A 24,761-nucleotide genomic window follows, 5' to 3' on the forward strand; every position below is an offset into this window, starting at 1 on the left:
ATTATTTTATATCTGTAAACCTTTCACTCAGCTTACTTATGTCATCACTTGTCAATTTATACTTATTGTTCATATTCTTATAAATAGTTATGTACAATTGTCAATCGGCAGTCTGGAATACGGCGGCCAGCCTCGGCCACGTCCGACTCACCCAGAGTCTTGAGTCCGGAGGCCACTACTGGCCATATCCGACTTGTTTGTAAAATGTCTGTCTGTTAAATTGTTAAAATGTTGCCATCGTTGAATCTCGTCCAATAAATACGGAATCCTTCATCACTTGGTTTATTTCTCTGGAACTGTATACTGGTGAACCTTCGGGAAAACGGCAAACCTAACCTTCGTTTTTACTTTACGGCCCACAGCGCGCCACAACCTTATACCTTATACCCTCGACGCCAACATTCCCTCACCCCGTCCGTACTGCACACGGCGGATATACAGATCCAGAAGAATACCCTAGCACCGTAAAACTACGCGGTCACAATTGGTGGATAAATCCTAAGGGTAACAACAACGCCCGGGGCTGCTGCATATATTTTGCAGTAGTCAGATCCTGGACCTCTTCAGCCAGCGAGTTTCCCCCCATTGAACATCAACTCAGCTCAACGTAACAACGATGGACAACAAAAGTTCCAGCCGCCATGAACTATGCAGACAGTTTTCTCTGTTCATCACCAGGAAACAACGGTCAACTGTAGAAACTTCAGCTGTCCTCAAACGCCCGTCACCGGTGTAAGAAAATCAAAGAACAGAGGAAGAAATGTGATATTCCATTCAAAACACGAGGACGTGTTTTCCCCGGAGCGGTGGGAAACTATCACCGTGCAAAATTCACTGTTTAATTATAACTTTATTTTGGACTTTACTTTTAAAATTCAACATCTGTTTCGTAATATTTTCTCACAATTTATTTCTTACAAAGTTACTTATTTATTTAGTGATTGACACTTTTCGGACTCTTAATGTGATTTCAAAGAGACAGAGTGTCATGTCTCAAGGACTGTTAATCTCTTAAAACAACATTGTGCAATTATCAGTTTTTCATATCTTGGACATCAAAGACTCATTGAGTTTATTTAATTATTTTATATCTGTAAACCTTTCACTCAGCTTACTTATGTCATCACTTGTCAATTTATACTTATTGTTCATATTCTTATAAATAGTTATGTACAATTGTCAATCGGCAGTCTGGAATACGGCGGCCAGCCTCGGCCACGTCCGACTCACCCAGAGTCTTGAGTCCGGAGGCCACTACTGGCCATATCCGACTTGTTTGTAAAATGTCTGTCTGTTAAATTGTTAAAATGTTGCCATCGTTGAATCTCGTCCAATAAATACGGAATCCTTCATCACTTGGTTTATTTCTCTGGAACTGTATACTGGTGAACCTTCGGGAAAACGGCAAACCTAACCTTCGTTTTTACTTTACGGCCCACAGCGCGCCACAACCTTATACCTTATACCCTCGACGCCAACATTCCCTCACCCCGTCCGTACTGCACACGGCGGATATACAGATCCAGAAGAATACCCTAGCACCGTAAAACTACGCGGTCACAGTTCTACAAACTTGTCAAGGCTCGCGTGATAGCATGGGAAGTAAACATGGCGAATATAGAAGTTGCCTATCTCGTTAGTATATACGTTCCTGCTTATGGTTATTGCTTTTAAAGGTTCAGTGAGCTCTGTTTTATTTAATTTCTTTGGTCCGCAATATTCACGACAACGATACCTGATTTTATGACATGAACGCTTTCATATAAATCGGCGACTTTTTCAATCCCGGTACAGGTCCTACAAAACACTATGAATAAAATATTCCGTGCTTTCCCTAGGTTATAACTTAATTCGTATTTAATAGCATCGTTAATTATGTTCCGATATTTGGTAGTCAACATGTTTTCAAGTTGTATTAATGCCGTAGTGTGTATATAACCTGTTGTTTAATTTGATTAAAATGTAAATATGCAAGGGGAGCAACTCAAGTTGCTCGCTAGATAGCGCCACCACATCACCGAGTTTTCGTAATGAAATCCGCCAAGGGTTTATGGGGAGCAAAGTGGACCGAACACCCTTGGCTAGCGAAGATGGCTTTTTGCATGGTACGGAGACAAAGAGTCAACGAATTTGAGAAATTGAGAATTTCAGAATTATTGAAGATTTTATTACATGTAAATCTGAGAAATAAACATATGTATGTATGTATAGCAGAAAAAATCTGCCTTTTAAAAAACATTAGGCATCTGATAAATCATACCAACTTTATGTTGTTTTAATGGCCCACAGTTTGCCTCCAAAGCACCAAAATGCATATACTAAATGCGTTTCTCGAATTTTTAACAATATCCTATGCATACAGGGAGGTAAGTGATGTTTTGTGAACAGATCGATAAGCAAACTAAAATATTTTTGTGACAATGACATCTAATGGAACTAGAATTTGCTAATTGTTTAATCATGTATTCATATAGGTGTTGTGACAAATTTTTCCTGTATATTTTCGTTTTTTTTTCTCTCGTATCTCACTTTTGATCTTCATTGTTTATTCTATTTCATTTATTATCCTTAGAATGTAATAGAAAAAATGCCCCAGTAAAGTTGAAAGCAATGCAAATGATCTCACAAGTTTCGATGGTTTTATTTTGATTGTATTTCTTTGCACGTACTGTCTACCTGATATCTTATTTATATTGTTAATACCATTTAAGGCCTGTTGATTGTCGCATAATGTCATCGAGCGCATTATCGATTTAATATCAGTGTACTGAGCTTGATTCATATAGTTGAGTTTTAAGACATTAAAAGTTTTGATAATTGAAATGACTATTGTATTCAATAATTCAGAGGTTTGATTTCGTTAAAAACGTGAAAGTAAATGAAAAACTAATGAACCAGTACATAGGAAGTCATATGCATACTGCACATTTTTTTAACATAACATGGTACATGATATTCATTCTTCAAGATTATGGATAAATATACATGATGAATTACAAATGTACTAATTTGCTTCGAACCATCATTTAACAAGTTTTAGATGTTTTAAATTGCTAAAATGTATTTTTAGAGGATGGAAGATTGAGTCAAAACGCACAGTAAATCTTTTTTTACATAATATTTGAAAGTTAAATGTCCTAATATTGTTATCAAAAATGTGAAAAAAAAATAAAAAGATTAAGTTTTAAGAATATTGATTTCTTTTGTGGAAATCATTAAAGAATTTTTACTAAGTAGAATCCGTAGCTATTGTATTGTGTCATATTCTACAGCATGAAAAAAAATATATGCAACAAGTCAATATTTTACTTCAGTTTGATTGTTTGCATATTGATCTTTAAATTGTACCAATAATTATATGGATTAAACCATATTAACATCAAAGATAGAAAAAACCTTATTTTTTTTTTATCTTGAACGGGTGATACACTGCGTTTGAAGATGGGTATTACAGTGATGATTGTAAGTACTGATTTTATTCATTGATTATCTAAATAAGTTAAATGATCCAAATGCACACTTATGGTTTCAAATTTTTCTGATGGCCAGTTAGGTATATTATTAAAACTTTTGATTTATCATATGTTTTAAGGTGCGACTTATGAGGTGTACATGTATATATAAACAATTATCGAAGACTATCATTATAAAAACGGACGTTCCAAAATTCTCTGAGTGTCAGGCGAATTTGGTACTCTTGATTTTCTGCCTCTCCTCCATGTATATTACCACTATGTCTGCACTGACATGGACTTTTTCTCAGTTTGAAAAAAGTACATTAATGAACCAAGTTTGTTTTAAATTTAATAGGACCCGACGCTCTGACCACTCAATCGGTGTTCATTAAATGAGCTATCATGAAAGTGTAGAGTATTTCGGCGGTTTTTAAAGAAAAAAGTAAGTTTTTGCTCTTAAGGTCCGCCTCATCAGGTGTCCACCTTAGGTGGCAGGGGACAGTTTTTTTATATAATTCATTGTAGCCAAGGAATGCATGTCTTCGGAACTCTGTAACTAGAATTTCCTCAGTTCCCATTCAGCAAAAATACCTTTAATTCACTCTTTAGAAGGCCAATCACCAATTTCTGAAGACAATTACTAGTCAAAACCTGTAAAAATCTCTACATACTGGTTTTTATGAGATTTTGACCCTTTCATATTTTGCTAATTTTTCATCATTTTTCAGCTTTTTAGACCTCCCCCAGCTAATTCCCTGCAGAGGGTTGACCTTCCGTACCGCGTGCATGTTGCACTATCACATGTCAGAAACTTACCAGTATATAGTTTACAAATTCCCATCCACCTACTTTTCGTGTTATTTTACCTCCCGTCTGTAACTTGCAATTTCACTGTGTAAAGTCAGCACAACAGTCATAGCCGCAGGTTTCGCATTTTACTTCTGATTCGCATGTACATAACATAAGGGGCCTACATATTGCATATCAATTTCAACAACAGACACCCCTCTAACTAATGATAATCATTAAAAATCATTTCATGAATTTTAGCAACACCCATAAGCCTTCAAGTACAGCAACTCTCAATTTTACAAAAATATTGACGGGTACTTTATTCGAAACTGTCCCTTGCTACCTTTTATAGGTCACACATTATTGAATTGAGAGTGAGTTATTACGCGGGTATGTTAAGGCTGTCCGAAGCTAAATATATATCGAAAAATGATACTATTTTAATTATCGAAAAAATACTTTAACTGAGCGAGTTTCTTTAAACTTTTATTACATAAATTAACAGTGACATCCAACACTATATTTGATGTATTTTTGTGAGGTCATATATTTTTCTAAAGCACGTGACAGGTCTATTCTAACACGGTAAATAATCTATAAAAATCGCATCGGCGCAAGTGAATAATGACATAATGTCAAAAATATTTTTATGAAAAATCCTTTGATAAGTAATGTATTTTGCAGTTCTTGCTGGGGGTTCATATAAATATTTCGTTTATTTGAAATATCTTTCCAGTACGGAAGTATTATTGCGTATTGTTCTGATTGGAATAAATGATAATTCAAGTTTAGTTTTGTCAATGTATTGCTCTAACGCATGAGTGGAGGTTTTATAAAAGGATGCAATCGGGAGTATCCTTTGCCATAGTAATATTTGCATCTGAGTTTTTTGGCAAACTCATCAAAGTCATTTAGTATGACTTTTCTGAGATTCTTTTTATGTGGAGTGGGTATGAATTTCAAACCTTTACTCAGTGCCAAGTATTTGTATCGATTGATTTTGTGTTTGGATAAATTGAGTACACAATTCTGAGATTGACTCAGATCTGTTTTGATAGCACTCTTCAATTGAATTAAAGAAGATTGAGATCTTCGATAGTTTTTTCTTATTTTATTCCGTCTATTAAAACGTCTAGCCATTTCAATAGAAAATAAAATATGTATAGAGTGCGAACCTGAATATCCGCCTATTACACGACTGGTTGGTGTAGTAGAGGAAAAGGATGTAATGTTTCATACGGCAGGTTGATGTTTGAAGATACCACGTGGTATTGGATACGCTTCCTTCTTTTATGGAGGCTAAAAAATAATTTCCTAAAAGTAAAAGAAAAACAAACAGTAAAGTGCAAGTACTATGGTATATTCCAGTTTTTTGATAAAGCTTTTATAAATGATAGAGTTAAAATGTTTTACCGTTACAATGGTGTAAGGAAACAATGTATGATTTTAAAGCGTCAGTGTTAAGTTTGCATGATAAACACATTGCAAGTGTCTAAAATTCCAACCAGTGCGTAAAGCTTCGCTTGAGAAAGATAGATAGTTATCCATCACTTTATGACTGTTCAGCATAAACTGATTCAGGCTTTGTTATAGTGGAGCCATAATGTCCGTACGGTTTGTTGCGGGGATGGTTCCTACGCTGCCTAGGTCTAAAATAAGGGCTACCCCGTCCTTGTCGGAATTGGTCCGGAGCGTGCACGTGTGTCATAGCTGCTAGTCTATCTCTGAGATAACTGATTTCATTAATTTGTTCTTCATGTAATTTGGTTATTTGTTCGAACTGCCTTTTTTCTTGTTCAAAGTTGATAGAGTGTTTACGAATTTCTTGCAGAGTCTGTGTTCTCACAGAGTTGCTCTCCATTTTTTTTTCATTAAATCTCTCCTTCAATGTATACGAGTGCTTTTTGAGCAACTTCTTTGGTCTGTTGGGCGAACGGGTCTTGCCAAAACTTCTCGAATATTTCGTTGTCGTCACCAACTAGATTTAGGGTGCACACGATGCGAGTGTGGAACCATGTTGGGAATTTCCCTGTTTGAATTCCGTACCTTAAACTATCTTTTCTCTTTGCCAGTACCAGTCTCTGTTCCAGGATAGGTTTGATGAGTTTCATCCCTTCAGAAGGTTATTGGATACGTTAACGCTATCGGTGGACTCGGGTAGAGTCTTGAATTCTTGAATTATGGATATTGCCTCTTGGTTAGACGGAATATCATCATCGATATCAATGAGCAAATTTTGGTTCTGCATTTTAGTTGGTTTTCTGGAGAGTGAAAGTTTGTTGAAGCGTTGGAACATGCTAAGTCAATGTAAGGCGGGAGGATGGAGCTATGCCTTATACCTTGTATAAGGGAATGAAATATTGTTTACAATGGCAGTAAATCTGAAGCAGTCTTTGATGTAAGTTGAGATTCCAAAGTTAAAGCGGATGTGCAAATTGTTTAAACAAATTCTTTAAATTTATTTAAGAAAAAATAAATCCCGAGCGTGCACGTGTAAATTTAAATACTTTAAATTTTTTAAAATACTTTAAATACATTTACTGCTTTCGCACAGCCCAGGGGTCGCTATCTAACAAGCATAGTTTTTCATTTTACATCAATTGCATTCGAGGTACTTGTTTACCAAAAGAAACAATCAGCTTGTGAGGAAACAACTTACAACACAGAGCATTAAAAATACAACACATTTTGGAAAAAATGACAAAGTAAATGACACTCTATTAAAACACATAAACAGATACTATTATGTTAACAGTGATACTGAAATAAAAAAAAAACTACAGTTCATGTGTTAATGATTAGGCAATGCTAGCAAATTTAAAACCATACTGTAAATCTCTGAAGGATATACAAAAAGACAGTCCTGTAAGCTACAGTTCTTCGGTATACGACAACGTGTTTGTTAAAGGAATTCTTAACATACATTGATAAATAGTTAAACAAATGTACGATATGACAAAAAACTGCAGCGACAATTATTAAGCTGACTGTAACACGATAAAGCAAATTATTTGAGCCGGTATGAGCTCTCTTGCATATTCTCTTCATTGAGCCATTGTTGAAACTCGAGTGTTTTGACAAACCTGTTGATTTAATCAACATAAAAAAATATGCCGATGAAAGAGAGAAATGATATTAATACATGTATTTTATGTAGTTTTACTTGTAAAAGAAAATGATTAATATAATCAATGAATAAATACATATCTGATTACAGCAAAAAACAAACATATTACAACTATTCCTTTGAACGGAATATGATATAACCCTGAAAATGTTTTTATGAAACACCAAAACTACAACATGCAATCAATACGATGAATAACACTTGCTTATTGTTTTCTGTAATGTAAATCTTAAACGAATAAGTTAAAATAACGTTTTTATTGCAACGGGTACTTATGAATAAAATTATTACGCATGTAAAGTAAAACTTGATTTAAATCATTACACATAAATAACAATACATCGCCCTCCTTTTATATTCTATGCAATAACTGACAACTTCCTATACAGATACATTTTAATCAAATTTTTGCCAAATGAAATAATCGCTGTCGAAATATTAGTTTTTAATTGGAGATGTGTTTCATTTAAAGACGAGTCTAAACGGCAAATGTGTGTCTTAGTTCTAAAATGTATTGTGAAGTGTTTACCTAACACCTGACCGCATGATTTTGTTGTTTTTTAGAATCATGAAACGAAAGTACTACAAGAATGTACTTTTTAAACACTATTAGAAAGACAACAATTAATTGACGTAAAAGGAACTATTGATACTGTTAGACCTTGTTTAGCCTTTTACAAAGTGTTGATTTAAAAACTCTTATTTTAATAAAAATGGCATTCATTGAAAATCTTACCATATGTCTTGACTGAAGAAGTACCGTATGTTGATTTTGAAATTTGAAAAGCTTCTGTCTTCCTGGTAATGATCGTAGAATTTGTACTCTCTGAAAAACATTTGAACTCAATAAGCATAAACGATTTAAGCCAATACTCGTATCTTGTAAAATGATGCTTAATATATTTATGTCTGTATTTTTCTTTAGAAACTATTAACTTAGATTTGAGATCTTTACTATTATATTTTCCTAAAGGAAACGTTTAATGTGGAACACAAGTAATTTCCTTCCTGTGTGATGCTATTGTTGTTCCTGCCAAATCAATAACGGAAACACGTCAAACAGCTACATAAAGCTAATCGCGTGATTTTTAGGTTCATTATTGCATTGATATGAATGAATATTTATAAGTTAACAATCTGACTTTCCCACTTGTAAATATGAAAAACTAGCGACGATTAGTTGATAAAGTTCTCAAGGATATAAACTTGGTTGATGAGTTATAAACCGTCTAAAGATGGATTAGTAGAGTTCTTTAAACTATATATTTTATGCATAACATGATACACTAATGACTAACTGTTACATCCACTAGCAGGATCACAGAGATCATTCTCACAATGACATTCTTGCTGACATTTTTTTCCGTAATTTGGGAATGGACAAAGTATTTCACAATACGAGCCTATTCTCCCAGTCTCACATTCTGCAGTATACAATGAAACATGATGTCATAAGAATGTTATAAAAGAGAATTTGAAGATAGTATTGATAATCATAATAAGTAAATGCTCTTAAGTTAATACCGTAAAAAATAGACTACTCTGTACCTGACACTGAACGTTTACATCCAATCGCAAAGTGGCAATTGTAATCGCTACAGTTGCACGTAAATTGACAGTCGACGCCATACGTAGGAGCTGGACATCGTTCTCTGCAGTCTTGTCCAAAAAACCGGACATTGCAACCTTTAAAGTACATTTGTTTATATATTTAGAACTTCGTATTAAGATGTAAAAAAATTCTGTTTGTTTTTATATTTAAGATACAAACGTGTGCATTTATCGATGGTTTCATTCCAAGCATATCCAGAGCAGCATTCAGGACCGTTTGGTCTTATAAAAAAAGAAAAATGAACATCAAAGTACTATTTAGATCTAATGATTGCCATGCGGTTTGATTATCAAAAGAAAATTTAAGCACTTATCAAAAAGGTGGAGTAACAGACACTTACCCTACACATATTTGTGAATATGTGTCAATGACACGTAAAATTGCGATCAAAATGTTGCTTAATTTTAGCATATCTTCGATCAAATTAATGTAAATATTTGTTGTGTATCAATATTTCCGTCTTCCTAGTTGATTTGTAGTTTCATCCTTGAAATTGTTCATGTTCTCGAAATTTCATTTTGGTTTTAAATACTGCACTTAATTGAAACGCTTAATGTATTTTATTAACCAAGGAAATGCAATAAAACTCTGTGTAAGTTAATGAAAATGTTTACGGCATCTTTAAACTCCCCTCCCTCCAATGAAAAATAAACCGAAACACCCCCACCATTAAAAAAAGAAAAGAAATAAAAACCCAAACAAATAAAGAAGTCGAAAGAGATTCGTTAGAAGGGAGATATTTATAAATATCATAATTGCTTTTATTATCTTCCCTATCTGCATCACCAACGTCCTTACATCGCTTGCCAATAAAAACCAAAACATTCACACCAGGGCATGTAATGTTCAATCACAATACAAAGCATTAAAGTGAGTTGGCCATTCCCCACAAACACCTATCGTTTAAACTTAAGTTCTCGACTCCAACGTTATAACTGTAAACCAGTTTTGTCATATACAGTAAGAAGAGGGGGTTTTGTAATTATTTTTGAAAGTTATGATATAGTCTGCTGATGAAACGAAAACATGTAAGGAATGCCAATGCGTCGCAAACCTGTTGGCACAGGGCGAATCCACTGCTAATCAAATGATGTTGCGTTATGAAATACATGTAGATAGATATTAATCCAGAAATGCATTATCATGATGATTTTTCAAATGCAGTTCTTGCTTACAACAATGCTACATGTATAAAATAGATAAATAGATAAATATAGAGTATTCAGGAGAATGAAGATGCCAGTATAAATTTGTTTATTCAGAAGAAAAAGTTAAGTAAAAATTCAGTTTATAAAAAATATGAAAAAGTGAGTAGATAATGCAATAGTAAATTGAGTAAAAAATATTTTATGAACTGAATGTTGTACACGGTTGGTGATGTGACCTTTTTATAGAAATTATCAAGTAGAAAAAATAGGGATTAAAATGCAGGGTTTTCATAACATATAGCATCATAATAATTCAAGTTGTAAAGCATAGAACTTTTTTTTACTTCGCTTAAGTTTATTTGGGTTTATACATGTATTATTTTATACATGTATACACAACATTAGATAAACTCATATTCTGTACATTTCAGTGAATTTGCATTAACAATGACGATATATTTCCGCACAACCTACCGTCATCGAGATTTACAAAACTTGAAAAGGGAAGGCAGCTAAAAGTCTTGAAGATGAATAGGCATTGTGATTAACAGACAGAGAAACACATAATACGATGTTCTGTTATTGATACTTCACTATTGTATAAAATTTTTTAATACGTTGTTTTTACGTAAAACATTGGTATTATTATATTGTAGAAGAAGGAATTTATTGGTGTTTTGTTCATACACAATATTAATAACGGGGAATAAACATTTAATAAACTTTTAAGTAAAAATATAATTAACTTTAGGATAAGCGGTGCATTTATTCAACTGTGTCAAACTAAGACTGGTGTATATATATTAAATAATTTTTTTATGCACAAGCTAATAGGAAATGTTTGAATTTATAAAACCGAACATTAGACATTCCATGATTCCGTTTATAATGAAAGTGTAAAATTTGTTTAATTTTTATTTGATGAATCATATGATTAAGTGTTAAAAGTACAACTTTTGTGTAATTTCTAATTCTTAAACAGAATTGGATGAGGAGAACATTACTAACAAATGTTAGCTACCGAGGCATATCCTCTCGGTATTTCCGATTCAGGTGACTTCTTGGTTGTGATCAGGAAGGATGTGTTTTTAAAATATGATACATATTACCCAGAAACTTTAAATACATTTAAGCAGCTTGGAAAAATCGAAACACCACGAGAAGTAAAAGTTTTATTCGAACAACAAATTGTATCCGCAGTCAAAAATATCTTATTCTGTTCTAGGCTCACTTTACAGACACACCGCCATTTAAGAGCAAAAAATTGTGTTAACTTATGCTTAAATTCACTATTCACTACGGTGAATTTTAAAATATCATTTGATCTGTCTTTTGCATATTTCAAAATAATATGCCGTCCTAATTAATCACTTACCCATATAGATGCAGTCACTTTTTTGCAACATTATTGTTTTAGATTAAGTAGTTGAATGTTGCAAACGACAATTGTCAGGGTTACTATCCAGTACTATGACATAAACATATTATAAAACAATTTTAATTATATGGTGTTAAATTGAATGTCGTTTATTATATAGACGTATTCTTTGTCAAGAGTTTTTACAATGTACATATTAAACAAAAGTAAGTAACCATTCCTAAACATACTCCCCTCTTTAGACACACTTTTTAAAATAAAAATAAGCACCGTAATAGTTCTGCTCCATATTATACAATGGTTTAGGCGAATCCCTGCATGTAAAAGAAAAGGAAACAGACCAGAGTCAGAAATGTTGCCACAAGAAAGAAAAATCCGGACTCATGGAGCTGACGTGGTTAATAAACTTTAAGTCTTTTACTAGGTTCAATTTATGTTTTTATAATTCTTTTAGATAGCTCTTTGTTAGAACAATGTATATTTTACAATTTTGCCTCTTGCAGTACTTTAGTGAACATTGACATAACGGTTACTATATCATACTGATGAACAAGTGAAAAATGTGTGTAATGTAATCGGTTAAATTTTTACACCGAACAGATGATTTAACAAATGCTGTTGTTTTTTTAGCTTTATAACATTTTTGAAGCAATGTTTATTTGTTGACATATCTCACAGAAGTGGAAGTATCACCTGACCTTTACTATATTTGTCTTGTAACAAAGACATGTCATAATATTCAAAAAAAAAAAAAATAATTAAGCAAATTCAATTTATAAAAAAATTAGTTATGTAAATGCAATTGTAAAGATAAAACCCATGATAAGTTGACTTTTAAATTTGACTATCATTAAAAGTAAATTTCTTATTGTGAATAAAGTTTCAGCATTAAAGGGATTTGAAAATTTGTAGAATTGCACTTTGATACATCAAAAATTCATATACATGTATTTACATTCATTTTGAAACATCGTTGTTCATAATCACGTTTCTCAATTTCATTTTCTGAAACACGGCTGTTCAATATTTTCAAGAGGGGTTTGTTCATTTGTAACTGAATCTTGTGGTACATGTATTTGTGAACGCTGCTTAACAGTAAGACTAATATATAACGCAAGTAAAATCAAGACAATGATCGCGAGACTGATAATAACATGGTCTTTAATATCTTGAGAGATATCTGTATTTCTTCGACGAATTTCCAGTTCATTCCCTGAACCATTTCTGATGAATGTAAACAGGACTGTCGTAACATTTTCTGCAATGAGAGAACCAATGCTCAAAAAATAACCGAACGGACAAAATATAACACTAGTGTACGATATATAATTTTATGAAGAGTTGACTATGCAGACCTGTATATGATATCTATCACTGAGGATGAGCAATATAGAAACATATATACAAGCTTAAAAAATAAAAATACAATTTAAAATAGTTTTATAAGTAGTCTTACAGTGTTCCTTAATTTGATTTGTTGCTTTCATAGGACGTATGATGTCAATGTGTCGCCTTAAAGATGGCGTTAGAGTACGATATTCCTGCTCTATAAAATAGTAAAAATTACTTAATTTTCTTAAAAGTGTACTTTTTTTTTAACATTAAAACATTTGTACAGAAACAGTTGAATAAATATACATACCTTTACATCCAGTAGCCAGATCACAGAGTTCCTTGTTGCATTCACATTGTAATTGGCATTCTTTTCCGTAGCTTGGATAAAGACAACTACATTTTTTTTGTAACTTCACAGTAATGGCCAATGCGCCTATTGCTACATTCTAAAATATATACTCAAATAATCAAGACACATAACTTAAAAGTTTGAATTTCGATGTAATAATTTAAGATATCAATATACTTACCAGACTGCAGCCGTTTACATCCATACATATGGTGGCATTGGTCATTACTACAGTTACATGTAAGCTGACAGTTCCACTCATACAGTGGTAACAACGTTATTGTTGACAAGCCAATCGTTTTAAATAGTTCGTGTAACGTGGGTGATCGTTCGTGTAACGTGCGGGATCGTGCGTGTATCAGGAAAATTGGTTTGCGTTTTTTATCGTGCGTGATCGTGCGGTTTTTTCGTTTTGTAACTTTTTTTACGGAATGCCAGGATTTATTCTCAAAAGAAAGACAAGAAGTTTTTGTAAAACAATGTGAATTTAATAAAAAAAAATTATATAAGAACATTGACAGTTGTCAACATTCATTCTCTCTTTCGTCGTAAAATACATTTTTGTATTTCCATAGCTCATTCAATCCTTTGTTCGGTCGAGTTAGTTTTGCTTAATTTTATAATCAGCCTATATCAAGCATCAATTGTGTCTTGACAAATAATTTCAATCATATTAGCAAAAGCGACACGTTGAATGACAGCGGCCAGGCTTACCCATTCCCCGTTTTAAACTAAACGATTATTCCCAACGTTTTTCTTTCAAATGATAATACGATACGCATTATTATCTAATAGAGTGTATACACATTTGTTTGAAATAAAATTTATTTAGACGCTTTAAAATTGAGAATAATTAGAGATAAATCAATTATGTACTGTATATTATGAAAATATTGGATGTGAAAAATCGAAATTCTATGGAACAAGGTAACAAATTTACCTGTATCCCGAATAATTAAATCGTACCACTGGATGAAAAATCAAGTTTCAGCAAAACTGAAACTATATGGAAACCTTGCTGAAACTTGAAGTTGAAGTTTCATGTATAGTTTCCGCAATGCGGAAACCATTATATCGATTCAGCAAGTATCCGTTAGGTTTCAGTCAGCAGAAACTTTAGTCTAAGATTCCTGATGGTTTCCGCAATGCGGAAACTAAATTTGAATCGTGTGAATAGTTGTGTAAATTATTATGGAAATATCAATCAGTTTCAGAACATTTCCGCTAGGTTTCAGTATGCTGAAACTTTAAGTTAAGATTCCTGATGGTTTCCGCAATGCGGAAACTAAATTTTGAATTTGAAACTTTAAGTTAAGATTCCAAATGGTTTACGCATTGCTGAAACTATTACTAAAATTGATTTGAGTTTAATAGTGATATCATTTATTTTCAACAGGTTTAAGTTTAATTCTAGCCTAATGATAATGAATCCGTACATACTAAAATGTATAGTAAGGTTTCAGCGTGACTGAAACTATATGTATACATGTAACTATCTTCAAATGTGCCAAATAAGGCGATTAAGAACCTTACTAAGTAATTAATTGAATTTGAAAAGAAAAACTGATGTCTGATCTTGTTTAATGCATATGATGAAATCATTAATCTTAGGTACTCGGGCACGTGTATACATGTGTATACATTCTTTGTCCAGGTGACCACCTCTGTGATTTTCCTGTATATTCTGTGTGGATTGCAGGGTTTTTTCTGTCAGGAGTGAACAAAAGACTGTTACATAACATATACACAGTACAAAGCGTGAGTTTATAACTGGAGCCCGGCGGGAATTTTTTTTCAATTTGTGTGTACCTGAGTTAGTAAAACTGATAAGTAAATTATAATTATTTAGTAAAATAAATTAATATACCTATTTTGTAAGACTCCTTCTTAAATCATTTAGTTATCATTTGAATGAACATTGAGGTACAGTAACTAATTAAGCAAACAAATTAAGGTAAAGTCGTTGTAAATTTTTACAAATCGTACCAAATATTCGTACAACCTGAAGTTTAGAGCTAATTCATTTCTTTTTTAATACCACGCCAACACATGTACACAGGAATTTTTTTTTTAAATTCTACAGTTGATAATAACAAGTAAAACCCACTTGGAGTTTGAGTCTAATATAATAATTGTTTAATTATTTACATGCATTTCAGACTTTACTGCATGTATGACTGTATCATGATTCACTGGCGTCGGAAGCAAATTGAAAGTGGGGGGGGGGGGGGGGCTAGACTAATCCTCAGAAATATTGAGGAAAAACCCTAAAAAACCCTAATTCCCAAAATCATGAAAATCCTAGTCCGTGAGGGGGGGGGGGGGGGGGGGTATACCTATACTATATACTTCCGAAAATAAATTTCCCTACCCAATTTTTTTTCCCCAAAATCATGAAATTCCTAATCAAAGGAGCAATTGTAAAATAATTTACTATTCTTGCAGCTTATCCAAGATATCAATGTGCACGGCATAAACTCTTTCTACCTTTAATTCTACGGAAACAAGTTGATATATTAGGAGGGGGGGGGGGCTAGTTTGCCTATTACTCCAACTTCTCAATCTTTCAAGGTAAATTTAGGAACAATTACATTTCCGGGGAGAAAAAGTGGGGGGGGGGGGGGGGGCTATATGCCTATTGGTTAAGTCTAACTTTGCACTAAGCCCCCCCCCCCCCTAGCCCCCCCCCCCCCCTCCCCTCGGTTCGACGCCTATGTGATTCGTGCATTTCTATACTTTGTATTTACTTTCTGTACTGTAAACACAGATATTGTTACATGTTTATGAAACATGCACATGTTTCTGTTATAAGATATAATAAGCATTATTTGTGATTTTACTGAAGTTATACGTTATATTACAAAATCAGTTTAAAATCCAGCACTAGCCATGTGGTGCAAGTGATTTTAATCCCATTTTTAAAATTTGATTATACATTCGTATACATTTGATGTAGAAAGTATACCAAGTAATTAAAATTATATTTTGTTTATATATGGTCAGTCCGACGTGTACGTCTTACTTCCCGGCTTGTTTAACGCGTTTGTATTTTAATTTCATAAGTATTCTTAACGTACTGCTCATTGCATGACCAATCAGTGCACATGTGTAACTGTAAAATAATTGCCATCAATTCATCGTAGTTGTAAATTCACCGTACGGGTGAACGCTGTTAACCGGACCCTGTTAATTGATCGGCATCTAATTATATTTGTGATTTCTGTGTGTTCATGCAGAACCTGCTCTGTGATGAACATAATATTTTCACACCTCTATATTTTGAATAAGAATATGACCGTGCTTATAATCGCGGTGAAAATTGGACAAGTCACGACTAACTTGTCAGTAAACTATATATGGCTCTATCATATTTAGTTTGGCAAAATCATCAGTACATGTAAATAAAATATAGTTAAAGACAAAATCTGATACATATGTCTCATTAAAACTTGTTTAATTTCATAAGACATTTGTAAACAAACGGTCGGCCATTTTTTTTGGTTTATCACGTGTTACAAATACAATTGCAACAAACACACGCCAATACGTTGTCGTATTTAACCAGGAAATACTGACTCCGACAGTTCTTATTTAAAATAAATATACATGTAAAAAGTATACTATTCGGTAAAAAATGATAATTTTGATTAAACATTATTCATTTTAAACTATCCCAAGATGCACTTTTCCAAGATTTAGCGGGTTCTGATTGGTCAGTATTGGCGCACTTTATGATTCCGAGCGAAGGTTAAAATGGACAAGAAGGTGCTGATGTAAAATGGAGAATTGGGAAGCATTAATAGCCTCTACAACAAGGAGATAATGCAGAAAGGAAGAACTCATATCAAGGTAACTTAATTCACAATATAGATACTCCCAGTAACATTTTCAAGGCTGTAATTTATCTCTCATTTGTAAACGAGATCTCGCGCCATCAAATCAAGATGGCGTCATTTTTTTTCAAACTTGGTTCGGCGTTTTAATTTTTATTACCGTATCTCTTTTAAATATACGTTTTGACCAAGTTAACCATTAACCAACTTCATATGCATGATAATCAAGATTATCCAGGGTATACACATATATATTTATATAAACGTCCCTAATATATGAATGCTTGGTTGGTAAACAAGACAAACAATGAATCTTTCGCACATTTTACAATTTACAAACTCTAAATGTAACGAAAAAAAATTATTAATTAAACCCGGAAAATGAAATCTATCACGTTTTTCTTTTTCAGCATTGACAGCATACAAAGTCAATGTTTCCGGTGATTAGTTGCATCCTCTGTTCGGTGATTCGGGTGAATGTTTTGACCAGCTGGACGATGTGAACGCAAGGTATTGCTTTGAAATTGATTATTTTCACCATTAACTCATACATTTGTTGGATGTTTATAATTTACTGTAGTAATGTTTGGGAAATCCAGGTCTAAGTTCTTGAAAAGGATGTTGATGGGGGGGGGGGGGGGGGGGACACACTTATTGTTGATAAGTTTTTCCATTGTTCAACAAACAATAATTGAATCAAAATGAAAATAACATAGCTTCAAACATAAAATGAAACATTTTAGACCAGATACTACTGTAGTCATTATATGACATAGTTTAAACAGCAACTGGCAACTGCATAGTAGCTTCTGTATTCAGAATTTTATTCAGAATGCTTTTACAACATGTTAGGCTGAATGACTTATGTTTATAAAAATCTAAATGAAACTTTATTATTCATGTTTAAGGTAAATAGAACAGACATAAAGTACAGCCCAGTGAAAGGAACAAGTTCATCGCAAGAAGAAGAATTTTAATGCTACCACTGTCCAGAACTACTAAGTCTGCTGTAGCCATGATGTGATCATTTGAGTGCTTCACCGGTCTGGACAATGCTCGAAAGTCCCCCAAAAAGGCATATTTCCATAAACCACGACTCGGGTTACATCAACAACAGCCAAGGACACTCCTTATTGATTCGAATGGACACATCTCTACGACCCGACTAAACCTCTGCAGAACAAGACTTTTAACTGTAAAGTATTCTTATTTCAAAAAACCTATAAACTATAAAAGTACTTTTTTTATATGATCAAATACCAGTATATTACAATGTCTGTCTGTAAGCTAGAATCTTAGAAAATCACATGGTTTTGACTTATTAAATGATTGATTAGACCTTGCAGATATTAACTTTCATTTTCTTAAATAATTTGTTATATTTGCAAATATTGCATAAAATATTAGACTCCATGTAACATATATCCTCACACCTCCAAGTGGATAAGTGTTAACTACTTTTTTTTCCATTTTCTTTGTTTAAACATTTATTGATAACTTAGTTTTTATTTGCAGCAATATATGAAAAATTAAGAAACCAATCTTAAATGTAAAAACACTGCATTAGGAGATGAATGCATGGGTCATAGAAATGATAAAATACACCAAACAATATTCAATTATGTCGTATATGAAAATATATAAAGACAACATATACCCCATGTATTACAATTTTTATATAACAAAATTACTTGAATGGAAAGTTGTTTCCATGTGGGTTTTATTTCAATCTGTGTTATGTAACTAATATATATTGGAGTTAGCTTTTATATCATAAGTAAAATGCTGGTATTGATGAGAATTGTAAGGTGAATGATCTGTGTGATACTTTGTATTTTATACATTCATGCTACAAAAAGCAAGTACATGTACATGTAGTAATACTTGTCATATATAAACAATGTATATTTTACTTCATGTCTTGGATTTAAAATATTTAAAAATATTAATGTAGGTAAAGTAGTGAAATGTAGGAAGGTAAACCGTGTGTAAAGAAGAATATTCATCAGGAATGAAGTGTGTTGCAATCAGCATAATTAATTAAATGTGTACATCATATTTTTGCACATGATTTGACAGACTGCTCCATTGTTAGCTTTTTATTGGCCAACAAGCTTTTCATATCTCCCTCTGGGTCATCTATTAAATACTGACAGGCTTATGATATTAAAATCTGATCAGTTGGTACATCATGGGTGGAAATGAAAAGTTCACTTTGGACTTAATGGATTATCAAAAAAATGATATCAAATCCTGTTCTATTGTAAAACATTAGATTATATTACTAACAAAGAAAAGGTTTATCCCAACTTGTAAGTGGGTCACTTTGACCTCATTTTGGAATTTATTGACATATTCAAATCAAATCTGGGTCATACCTCTATAGTCAACTACTATCTTGTAGTGTATTTTTTTTTTAAAGATGGATACTTTAGACTTTTCAAAACTATTTTATGGTGTACATAGTCATTGTAGTTCAAAACAAATTGAGACAAGTGTATCATGTTCATGTAACAGTGAAGTTTTCTTTGTTTATTCATGTACGTGCAGTTATTTTGTAAATTGCATTCATATTTTTAAAAAAGTAAGATCTTTGTTGCATTTTTAAAGGGAGATTTGATAGGCATTTAATCGAGATAAAAAAAATACAAATGTAAAGATTTCTATGGGAGTTTTTTTTATTGTGCAATTTTATCATTTTTTACATAAAAGTCCCTAATAAGGGAATTGCCATATGGATGTTTCTCCATTATTGTATCTTGGCTGTATTTTATTTATTATTGGAAACACTTTCAGATTTTTGAATAAAATAAATTTGGAACTGTTTGAAATTGTTTTGTTTTTATATAAAGTAGAAATCTTGCTCAGCTTTTGTGAAAGCAAAAATATAAAAAGTTTCAGTAAGTTTCAGTTGCGGAAACCCTTTGTAAACAATATGTTTCCCAATTGTATATGGAGGTTGAAACTATGCAGAAACTTCAAGTTTCAGTAAGTTTCCGTCGCGGAACCATTTGTAAACAATATGTATCCCAAACGTATATGGAGATTGAAACTATGCAGAAACTTCAAGTTTCAGTAAGTTTCCGTTGCGGAAACCATTTGGATTCATGGACAGCCTAAGTTTCAGCACTGCGGAAACTTAATGAAACTTGAAGTTTCCGTGCTGAAACCTGTCGGAAACTTAAGGTAACCTTAAGTTTCCGCAGAGTTTCCAAAGGGTTTCCGCAGCGCTGAAACCAGATATTTCATCCAGTGTACGTAAGAGAATTAAATTACATAAACAGTCAACTCGTACATAAATAATTTTGTGTAGTTTATGCATTATCTTCCTTTCTATTACATGTAATTTTCTTTAACTTATGATAGAAGTTAATATTCGTTAAGGAAACAAGAAAAATAATTTGGGTGTGAATCCATTATATTTGTGTATGGATGTGTAAAAGTGTTAACTCGTAAAATACAAAACAGTGCATGTCTAAAGTACATGCCGCTTTTCAATAACATACAAATATAAAGCAATACAAATTAAAGTAATACGTTTCCTTAATTCAAATCTTAAAAATTAATTTTGATTTTGCGTGTTTAATGGTGTAGAATCGTTCGGTTGCGTGTTTAATCGTTTTTGTTCGTGTATCGTGAAGATTCAGTAAGTTAGTGATCGTCCGTGTATCGTGCGTGATCGTTCGTGTATCAGAATCGTGCGTGTTGTTTGTCAACAATAACGTTGCTACCACTGTAACTAGGCATTGGACATGTTTGACTACAATTTTGTCCATAATACCCATCTAAACAACCTTGAAGATAATCACAAACGTTTCAAAATTAAGAAAACAATATTAATAGGAATTCAACAATTCTATAGCTTACATAATAATACATACGTGTGCATTTGTTTTCAGTATAATTCCACTTAAATCCCTCACAGCATTCTAAACCATCACGTCTACAAGATATATAATGAAAAAGGCTCAAATACAAAGTTTTTAACTCTAACTAAACTTGTTCTCTAATTAAAACAGTATTCACAACCATAGTTGATAACTATCTAAACAAAAGAATTCCTATTAATGAATTTTATTCTTTCGTATATTTATTTGCTTTACATCAGATTTTTGTAAGTATTTACATTTTGTGATCATATTTTTAATAAGCATTATTGAACTTTACAAGCCTACTTTCTATTGGCGACGCTATATCAAACGGTTAACATTTTGAAAAGGTTAGTTGATTTTTTGTGTAATATTTTTTACACTCTCATCAGAATGTTCATACAACATGAATTGACAGAAGGAATGTGTTGCTTATGGTTTAAACAAATCATGGCTGAGATAAGTTTGCTAATTTCACCTAGAAAGCTGACGTATCGAATGTTACGGTAGAGGCGTTATGATTTTCTTCCGCTTTCAGTAAATATACCATAATTCCTAATACTATTAAATTGCATTAATATTCATGGTAAAACCGATCACATAATTCATTATGGAACACTGTTTTCTAAGTATTCTATTTAAATTATTACCTGTTAAACATGTTGTAATTCATATTTTTTGGTTCCCTATACACCTCGATTATATGTCTTGCTTTCCCTCTAGTTCAATCAGTGTTAAGTCGGCTTTTAGAATGAATAAGTATGTCCTTCTAAACTGGAATGCTATAAGGTCTGCTGGGGTAATAATTATAAAAGAGCTTTGAGAATGCTTTAGCATTATAAAAGCGCTATATAAAAAATTGCAATTATTATTAATAATTATTATTTAGGAAAGATCAGCTTAAAATTTTTAGAATTCAAATGAGAAAGGGGGATATCTTGGGATAATTAATGAAGTCAAAAGTATTGTAAGAACTGTAGCCATATATTTTTTTATTGCTTAATACATCAGAATATTTTGTATTATCGTATAATTAAGATGTAAAACATATTTTTACAGTGACAAAAGTAATATGGTTTTTTAATTTAGAAAAAATAAACTAGTAAGCATACTGATAAAAAACCCAACACGCCTGATGATATAGATAATATATAGTTAACATGATATGTTCTCTGTTAATTATCTAAATCACAAGGACCTTTTCATGATGAATTTACATGATCAATACCTTTTAAACGATGTCGTTTGGGTCAATCTTTTTTATACATATTTTTATCTATCTGTTACAGACAAAATCATTTAAATGATTATTATATTTCAAAAGATATATGTAATGCATATGGCGTTTTTGAAAAGTACGTTATTTTAAACCCTATGCTCAGTTTTTCTAAATAAATGATAGTATTAAGATATAATATGTATATTCGTAGTAGCAAATGAAAAAGAATCAATACTTTTCTTAATAAATTGGTAACTCTATCTTAGACAACTTACCGTTTTCTAGATGTAAAAATAACAATTGCAACAAATAAAGAGATCTGCACATTAATCAAATTAAATTTACATGCGTGCATCATATTCAGTCAGTACTTTTTGATTAATGTTACATTAGCATATAAAGAAGACAATGTAAAACACAGTATATGATTATTTCAGATTCATGCATTTTTTTCGGTTTTTTAAACGATACTTCGTTAACTCTCATGCATATCAATACATTGTAAGCTATGATACTTAGATACTTACCCTTGACATAAATTTGAATATGCAACGACACGGTGAAATAATAGCGAATAAATGCTAATGATGGCCATTTAAGGTCCCATGGCTGATTTTGACGTGACTCTAACTCATTTGATAGTTGACTGCCAGTGTTTCTTATATTGGTTTTAACTTCTGCTTAAAATTTAATGCAACTTTAGTCCCCTATAAACTATACAAATCATGATATTTGATTTCCTATGGTTTGCCTGATTTTGAAAAAAAAATAATGAAAACCGGATGTCAGTACCACGCCCTGCGGGGCTGAATATCTATATTTGTTTAGTGTATATGAAAAAAGAACTTAATCCCATATTAACAATTGGCATAAAATATAGACATTAAATATACATGTATTGAACTTTAATGCAAGTTTAGTGAATCATTTTCCAAACTAATTTACATTTTTTTTACTTTTTCAATTTTCGCCAATAAAGTATTTAAGGTTCCCCGATCCTTAGGTACCAAAAATTGAAAGTGTAAATTATAAAGCAAATGACATTTTACAGTCTCATACTAATGATTATAATAATAAATGAAGCATTTATATATACTATTTCCATGCGTTTTTCAAAAATAATGCATTATCACCCATATAGATTTTTATAAGGAAAAAGAAATGACTTCAAGGTTTTGCTAATTTTAAGTAGTAGAGTATGATTACACCTGACTGCTGCACATAAAAACATTAGTAGATATGTAGATGTAAAATAAATAAATAAAAATGTGCTGTATCCAGTATTATAATCATGGAAATAAAAGAAAATATATTTACATCATGTATGAGAAAGAGTTATCTTTCTTTCAAAAAGTCAAAAACAGATGTAATAATGTTCCTGCGCTTTGTTACTCTTGGTGTTCCATGACAACACTCAAGGATAATATATCTTATAATAGATACTAAAAGTGACAGTTTACACTTTTATTTGAGGTAAATACAATGCGAATACACATGAATCTAATATATGGACATGTACAGGTGAATCTCGATAACTCGATCTTCAGGGGACCATGATTAAACTTCGAGAGATCAAGAGTTCGAGAGATCGAAAGTTTTTAAAAATCCGGAAATTTTCGTTCCGGTCATTTTTGGTTCTAAAATTATAGTAGCCGGAAATTTATATTTATAACATGGAAGGATAGTCCAACATGATTTCACTCGTATTTTCTGCTACATTACTTCAATTTAAACAATACAGAACTTAGTTGTGTGGTTTTGAAGTGTATTTTTCACGTTAAAAATCTTTTAAGCATATTATATTTTCTTAATCATTACGTAAGAATATTTTAAATAAAGAGGAGTTTACCATAACTTTATAAGTTATTAAAATAAATAGATCAGTTACAAATTACCTATCTATCCTTTGAAGGAAGCAAGGGGTAGTGTCACTTACGTAATTAACCAATTAACACTACCTCGCTAGCCCCCAGGAGTTGACTCAACCATCCACTTAAGGTCCACGCAGAGCTATGATTATACGCTTGATCGGCCGCGTGTGTATACAGCAACCATTTGGAGTTATCAAGAGTGAAACACAATGAAATAAGGAATAAGGAATCATTCTTTGAATATTATTAGGTGATAATTTCGGTCGGGGCGTGATCAAATCCAATAAAGCCCGATGGGCCTTATGATAGATTTGATCACGCCCCGACCGAAATTATCATCTCATAATATTCAAAGAATAATTCCTTATTACTTATATTTATATAATTTTAAGCCATTATACGATTAAATATAAATAAGCAAACCCCGCTGGCGCCTCAATTTGGCGTTATTTGTATTATGGATTATATAGTACAAAATCGATACGTAGTGTTATCACAGGCAAAGACACTGGAAAATGTAAATATATATGTATAACGGGACCCAGGTTTCACTTCGAGAGATCAAGAACTTCGAGAGATCGAAGTTCGAGCAATCGAGTGTCACCTGTATATACATGCTTCTATGCAACTGATCGATAAAAGAACTACCAATACATAATACTTATACAATTACTTTTACTAATTAAAAGATACCACATCTAATGAAGTTTCCGAGACATGAACACAGTGATTTTTGACAACATCTTCTTTGACCGTTAGACTCTGATTTCATT

The 24,761-nt window shown here is 32.3% G+C and overlaps 1 long non-coding RNA gene and 2 pseudogenes across 1 annotated transcript; 1 reads left to right on the plus strand and 2 right to left on the minus strand.

The window, feature by feature from the left end:
- Positions 1 to 7,117: 7,117 nt before the first annotated feature.
- LOC128185368 (multiple epidermal growth factor-like domains protein 10) lies at positions 7,118 to 9,397 on the minus strand (annotated as a pseudogene).
- Positions 9,398 to 12,510: 3,113 nt separating this feature from the next.
- LOC128185370 (multiple epidermal growth factor-like domains protein 10) lies at positions 12,511 to 23,222 on the minus strand (annotated as a pseudogene).
- LOC128183466 (uncharacterized) lies at positions 16,269 to 19,305 on the plus strand. Its single transcript, XR_008243606.1, has 3 exons — positions 16,269 to 17,045; positions 17,440 to 17,539; positions 17,938 to 19,305. It is a non-coding gene; the product is annotated as an uncharacterized LOC128183466 (long non-coding RNA).
- Positions 23,223 to 24,761: the final 1,539 nt, after the last annotated feature.

This window comes from Crassostrea angulata, chromosome 5, assembly GCF_025612915.1.
Source record: "Crassostrea angulata isolate pt1a10 chromosome 5, ASM2561291v2, whole genome shotgun sequence".
NCBI lineage: Eukaryota > Metazoa > Mollusca > Bivalvia > Ostreida > Ostreidae > Magallana > Magallana angulata.